Source organism: Humulus lupulus, chromosome 2, assembly GCF_963169125.1.
Source record: "Humulus lupulus chromosome 2, drHumLupu1.1, whole genome shotgun sequence".
NCBI classification, from domain to species: Eukaryota; Viridiplantae; Streptophyta; class Magnoliopsida; order Rosales; family Cannabaceae; genus Humulus; species Humulus lupulus.
The window spans coordinates 62,380,974-62,388,772 of record NC_084794.1 but is presented as its reverse complement, the minus strand read 5'-3'; positions in this window follow the sequence as shown (position 1 = coordinate 62,388,772).

Below are 7,799 nucleotides of genomic sequence, written 5' to 3'. Positions count from 1 at the left end.
GGGCATATGCCCTATTTGACTGACAAGACCCCAAAAAGATTGTGGGCATAAGCCTATTTAGCTGGTAGGACCCCACTAATCTCATGGGCATAAGCTTGTTTAGTCTATGGGACCCCAAGTAATAATGGCCATTATAATAAGTGAATTATGTGTTATGATATGTCTTTACGTTATTATGAAATTATGTTTATGTTTATGACTATGTGTTAGATTTTCCTTGCTGGGCATTAGGCTCACTCCTTTCTGTTTATGTGCAGGAAAATAAGCTTTAGAGGCGGTAAGATTCGTGACGCTTGGAGGATGTGTATCGATGGTGAATGGAGTCAAGAGGCCGAGCGTTATTCGATTCGAGGATGTAGTCTCCTTTTAAATTTTTATGATTTTATGTGTACATCCAGTACCAAATATGTAATGTCTTTTATTTTTAAATCATCTTTTGTTTTAAAAACAATGGGATCCCATAATCCTTCTTAGTATTCTATTTGTTTGTAAATAACTCTCATTTTGCAAGTTACTCAATAAATTATGGTATTTTCGTAAAAATGTAAGTTTTAGGTATAGTTTCGTTAATGGTCCAAATAGTCTAGAGTAGTGGGTCATTACACCCCCGCCTCCGCGCGAGATCCAAGTCCCTCCTCCAAGGGACGTGCATGTTCCTCCCCGGAGGCCCCGTGGGCATCCGCGAAAGGATGCTGCCACAAGAAGGCCGACTCAACCCTCGGCGCCAGCAGAGCCATCTGCTCCTCCTAGGCCCCAGAGGAATACCCGAGCTCGGGTCCCGCCTAACCCGCCTGTGGAAGTGCCTGCGGGAACTGAGAATAACTGAACCCCTGCAAAGGCTCGGACTCAGGTGCCTGGGAGCGCACCGAACACGACTGACCCATCTCGGGCAAATTCTGGACCCTCTAGGCTGCGACAAGGGTGGTAGCCACCGTCGCCTATACGGTTCCCTCTGTCACCCATAAGATATCCTTCGCCACCCCACAGAAACGCTCAGCCTGTTCGAGATCAGGATCAAGGGCGTGCAAGGGATGGACAAGGAAACGGGGAGACTTTCCAAGAGCGGAGAGGCGCTCCATCTGAGAGAAGTCAGACGTCTCGGTCTCGCACCGTGGAGACAAGGCGACGTGGAAAGAATCCATCGCGAAACAACCGAGCAATGAGTCTCAACAGTGACGAATCCAGAGAGACCAGGTCCGTCAACAAACACGACCGAGGTTGTAAGAATAATGGAAGTCGCAAGAAACGTCCCGACCTGCGCAATCATCTAAATCAAAGTCGGGGGAATGGAGATCAAACAAATCCGGACCTGAGGGATCACTTGAATAGGCGTAGAGATCCCTCACGGAGATGCGAGCCTGGAATTACGATCAATGACAGTCAATTCCAGACAGCACCTCCTACTGACCCAGTCCAAGAAAGAATCGATCAGCTCGAAAGAGCCTTTAGGCTTTTGAAGAATGAACGGGGAAATGGTCGATACGAGGACTCTGATGAGGAGCTCGAGCCATTTGCTCCCCATATTTCTGACACTCAATTTCCTCAAGGGTTTCGCATTCCTCACGTCCCTACGTTTGAAGGAAAGAACGACCCGTGTAGTCACCTGAGCACGTTCAACACGATCATGAGAGCCAGTAATGTGGGTTACGAGCTCAGGTGCATGTTGTTTCCAACATCATTGGCAGGTCCTGCCAAAAGTTGGTTCGAAAAGTACAAGAGACACTCGATAACCTCATGGGAGCAGTTGTCCAAAGACTTTAAGAAGCATTTCAGAGCAATGGTAGGGGTCAGACCAGAAGCATCCACCTTAACTAACGTCCGGCAGCAACCGGGTGAAACATTGAAGAGTTACTTGACAAGATTTAATCTGGAAGTAGCCCGGGCTCAGGATGTGGATGACAGTGGACACCTAATGGCTATCCGAGCTGGTGTTTTACCCGAAAGTGCCCTTTGGGATGACATGCAAGGGAAACCGGTGAGGTCGATAACTGAGTTTAACAGACGTGCGCAGAGATTTGTCAATGTAGAGGAGGCAAGGTCTACGCTCAAAGCGACCTCGCAGACCGAAACTACAACGATAAACATCAACTCTGCCTCAACCTCGGCTGACCCAGCAGCTCCACAGCCTACCTCGGAGAATCCCTCCAAGAGGAAAAAGAACGAAGGAAACAATCCCGAAGTTGAGGGAGGAAAGAAAAAGAAAGGAGAGAGGTATTTCTCCGTCTATAAAGTGCACACCGAGCTCAACAAGTCTCGAGAAAACATATACCTGGCTAATGAAAACCAGGTCCCCTTCAGGCGTCCGGACCCAATGAGAAATCAAAAATCCAAGAGGGATTCCAGTAAGTATTGCCGGTTCCACAGAGACACCGGGCACACAACTGATGAATGTCGACAACTGAAGGACGAGATCGAAGGGTTGATCTCGAGAGGTTACTTCCGGCAGTATGTCAAAAACCAAAATATTGGTCAGACGACCGCAAGCCAGAGAGTAGTCGCGCCTCCGACGACACAAAATAATAACTCTCGATCTCGGGAAGAGGACAGCCCTCCCCCCCCCCCCCCCCGATAGATGGAGAGGACGTAATAACCATCTCGGGAGGGCCTCATCTCGCAGGAGGAGGCAGGAATGCCCAAAAGAGATATGTTAACGAGCTTAAGACAGGGGACGGGTCTCCTTATGAACCTGAACCTAGGGCACCTAAAAGCCAGAGGATTGAATCACAACCCATAACCTTCACTGAGGAGGACGCCTCCCATGTTCAGTTCCCACATCATGATCCGCTGGTTATTACTCTTCAGCTCGCCAACAAAAGAGTCCACCGAGTTCTCATAGATAATGGGAGCTCAGTCAACATCCTTTACAAAGCGACCCTCAAGAAAATGGGACTCTCCCTTCGCGACCTGAAGGCATGTGCAACTACTTTGTACGGCTTTTCAGGAGAAGGAACTGCCTGTACGGGATCCATTGAGCTCCCTGTGACCTTGGGATACTACCCAGTCTCAGTGACCAAGATAATGGAGTTTGTGGTAGTAGATTTACCATCTGCCTACAATGTGCTGCTCGGGAGACCCGCCCTGGTCGGGCTGGGGGCAGTTTCATCTGTAAGGCATCTGGCCCTTAAGTTCCCGAACCCTAGCGAAATCGGGACATTAAAAGGAGACCAACTGGCAGGGAGGGAATGCTATAGCATCTCCTTGAGGGGAAAGAAGCAAACGAGCGCTCAGGCACTCGTTATCATACAAAATAAAGATGGAACGGTCTTTGAAATCGACGAGGAGATTGATCTGAGGATTGAGGAGAAAGTTGACCTCGAACCTCTAGAGGAGCTCGAAGAAATTCAGCTCGAGGAAGCTGAACCCTTGAGAAAGGTGAAGGTCGGAAAACACCTCCCAGATGAGACAAAATAGCAATTAATTTGCTTCCTGAAGAAAAACCAGGATGTCTTCGCATGGTCGCATTCCGACATGGTGGGGATAAGCCCGAATGTAGCAAGCCATGCTCTAAACATAGACAAAAGTTTTCCCCCAAAGCAACAAAAGCAAAGGCAGCTGGATGAAAACAGGAAGAAAGCACTGAAGGAGGAGGTTGACAGGTTAAAGGCAAACCATTTCATTAGGGACGCCTTTTACCCTGACTGGGTAGCCAATCCGGTGTTGGTCCCAAAGCCCAATGGGACGTGGAGAACCTGTATTGACTACTCAGATCTCAACAAAGCTTGCCCAAAAGATTGTTTTTCGTTACCAAGGATTGACCAGCTCGTGGATGCCACAGCGGGGCATGGCCTGATGTCGTTCATGGATGCCTATTCTGGATATAACCAGATTCCCATGCACGCCCCAGACCAAGAACATACAAGCTTCATCACGGATAAAGGGCTATATTGTTATAATGTCATGCCATTCGGGCTCAAGAATGCTGGAGCCACATACCAGCGGCTCGTAAACATGATGTTTTCGGAAAAAATTGGGAACAACATGGAGGTTTATGTTGATGACATGCTTGTCAAGTCTCAACTTAACAAGAACCATGTTGATGACCTCAAAGAGTGCTTCGGCGTGCTCAAGAAGTATAACATGAAGCTAAATCCTCAGAAGTGCACTTTTGGGGTATCTTCGGGAAAGTTTCTGGGCTTTATTGTAAACTCTCGTGGAATTGAGGCTAACCCCGACAAGATCAAGGCCCTAATTGATATGCCCTCACCTCGAAGGCATAAGGATGTCCAAAGTCTGACTGGCAGGATGGCGGCCCTAAGCAGATTCATCTCGAAATCTACAGATCGTGGTCTTCCATTTTTCAACTTATTGAGAGGAGGTAAGAAGTTTGAATGGATGGAGGAATGCGAACTGGCCTTTCAGGAGCTCAAAAAGCACCTTGCTGAACCACCCATCCTGTCAAAACTTGAAACGGGGGAAATACTGTACCTATACCTTTCAACTACCGAACACGCAATAAGCGCAGTGCTCGTCCGAGAAGAAGAGAGGGTGCAGAGACCCGTTTACTACATCAGTAAAAGATTACTGGGGGCAAAGTCAAGATATCCACTGATGGAGAAACTCGCGCTCAGTCTAATCCATTCATCCCGTAAGCTCCGCCCCTACTTTCAGGCACATCCCATTCATGTGCTGACTGATCAGCGACTTAGACAAGTCTTATCTAAACCAGAGGCTTCTGGTCGACTTCTTAAATGGGTTGTTGAGCTCGGACAGTTCGAGATCACCTACCACCCGAGAATGACCATTAAAGCACAGGCGTTGGCGGACTTTATAGTGGAATGTACTGGTATAGCCGACGACGAGGTAATAACCACGGCCCACGAGCTATGGAAACTTTACGTCGATGGCTCGTCAAATGAAAACGGAGCAGGGGCAGGGCTTATTCTGATCACCCCCGCAGGGAGTAAATTTCACTCTGCTTTAAGATTTGGCTTTAAAGCATCGAATAATGAGGCCGAGTACGAGGCTCTACTCGCGGGACTACGAATAGCAAAAGAGCTCAAGGCTAAAGCTATACATTGCTATAGTGACTCCCAGCTCGTAGTTAATCAAATTTTGGGAGAATACCAGGCTCGTGGCACAAGAATGGTAGCTTATCTAGAGAAGGCAAAATCCACATTAGAGTATTTTGAGTTTTATGCAATCGAACAGGTTCCCCGAGAACGAAACTCAAATGCAGATGCCTTAGCTCGACTCGCCACCTCCGCCGAAAATGAAGAGCTGAATGTTATACCCATAGAACACCTATCAACACCCAGCATTAGTGAGCCGGAAGAGGAAGATGTGTGTATGATCGATACAGAACCAACCTGGATGACCCCGATAGTTGATTACCTCGAAAACGGAATTCTTCCAAAAGAATGGAATCAGGCTCGAAAGTTGATGTATCAACTTCCTCGGTACACCATTTTAGACGAAAAACTATACAGAAGGGGATATTCCATTGCTTAGGTGTGTAACCCCCCCCCCCCCCCCGAAGCTAAGAAAATCATTGAAGAAATTCATGAAGGGTTCTGCGGAGACCACACCGGGGGGCATAGCCTGTCCAAGAAGATCATACGCCAGGGATATTTCTGGCCAACCATTAAAACGGATTCTTTCGAGTATGTGAAGAAGTGCAACAAATGCTAGAGATTCACCACAATACCCCGAGCCCCACCATCTGAGCTGACCATGTTGACATCCCCATGGCCTTTTGCAGTATGGGGCATCGACCTCATAGGCTCTCTCCCGACTGGCAAAGGCGGAGTAAAATATGTTGTAGTCGCCGTGGATTACTTCACAAAATGGACGGAGGCTGAACCATTGGCGACCATAAATTCAAAAAATATCCTTGATTTCGTGGTAAAGAACATCGTATGCCGATACGGAGTACCGAGGAAGATCGTATCCGATAACGAAACCCAGTTCGATTGCGATTTGTTCACCAACTTTTGTGAATAAAACGGCATAATAAAGAGTTTTTCATCAGTGGCTCACCCTCAAGCGAATGGTCAGGTCGAAGCCGTTAACAAAACTCTCAAGAGTTCACTAAAGAAAAATTTGGAGGAAGCAAAGGGACGATGGCCCGAGGAATTGCCTCAAGTCCTTTGGGGGTATAGGACCACAGCTCGAACATCAACAGGACATACGCCGTTCTCTCTAGCATACGGCTGCGAGGTAATGTTGCCTATCGAGGTTGAAATCCCGACGATCCGAACTCAAATTTACGATCAGAATTCAAATCACACTCAGCTCGAAGAAACCCTAGACTTGATCGAAGAAAAAAAAGAAGAGGCTCAGCTGAGAAATGCCGATTACCAGCAACGCACTATCAGATATTTCAACAAGAGGGTTCAAGATTGAAAGTTCGGATTGGGAGATCTGGTGTTGAAGCACGTATTCTTAGCAACCCGAGATCCAGCAGCTGGAGTGCTCGGGCCGAACTGGGAAGGACCATACCAGATAGAGTCAGTAATCCGACCTAGCGTATACAAACTTGCGAGATTGGACGGGAGCCTACTACCACGAGCATGGAATGGCGAACACCTTAGACCTTACTATCAGTAGTATAGGAAGTGTGTTGCCTGTAACCATGATTTTCTATATGTATTAGCTTGTCTGTTTTTGAATTCCATCAAAGAAAAGATCTATTTTTTTCAATATGTAATCTCTTTTTGTTTTTTTTATTTTTGCAATCTCTCTTAATTTAATAACCTATGGTCACACTCGTAGGATATTAAGGGGGCATCATTGGTATATACACCATCAGCTTAAAAAATAAAAAATATATACAAAGTATTTGGATATAACCAAGTACGCGAGTTTAGATAGTTCGGACATAACCGAATTATCAAAAAGTATTTGGATATAACCAAGTACGCAAGCTTAGATAGTTCGGACATAACCGAACCATCAAAAACCTAAAACATTTGGAGTTAACCAGATGTGCAAACTTAACAGGTTTGGAACAAACCGGCCAAAAAATTGATCGATGATAAGTAGGAACCTAAACCTACTTCGAGATAAGTCGAGATCGAGGCTGGAATATCTTAAAGAAAAATAGTTTCGAACTCTTAACCTCGGAACAAAAACTGAGGATGAGGAAAAGTGACTAAACAAAAAAGATATAACCAAATCATATACGTTACATACCATATAATTACTTCCGGGTTCATGGTTAAAGTAATATCCGACCTTGATAAATAACGAGGTCGAAAGCGGATAATTCGAACAAACTATGCATGAATGCATCGAGTTTCGAGCCTAAAATCCAAACTATGTTTGTATGAATAAATAAACATAACTGATTCATCAACAAAAAATGTACAAAATATTTCGAGCCAAGAAATGTAAAGCATGTAAAAGAATAGTTAAAGAAATTGTATCAGCCCCGTGGGCATAAATTAAAATAATTACAAAATAGGGGGACGCAGCCCCAATAAATGATCTCCCCGAGGTCAGATTCAAGGAAGAGGAGTCTCCTTGGCCTTCTCAGCCTCAGCAGCACCAGAGTTATCAAGATGAATAGCATGACTATCCTCCTGGGCCCCCTCCGAAGTGGCCTCCTAAGCAGCTTTTTCCTTCTCGAGCTGGGCAGCTTCTTCCTCCTCGAGCCGAGCATTCCACCTCTCAAGAAGAGTCGCCTCGTGAAGACCTAAGAAGCTGGTGTCCAAATCTTCATTGTAGGCCCACATCCGGTACATGGCCGAGTCGACCGCCTTCTCTTTCTTCTCTTTGTACTCGGCAAGGAGACGAGCTTTTGCATCCTCCATGATGTCGAAGGTGGCGGCCTTGTCCTCTTCAAGCTTCTTATTGGTCTC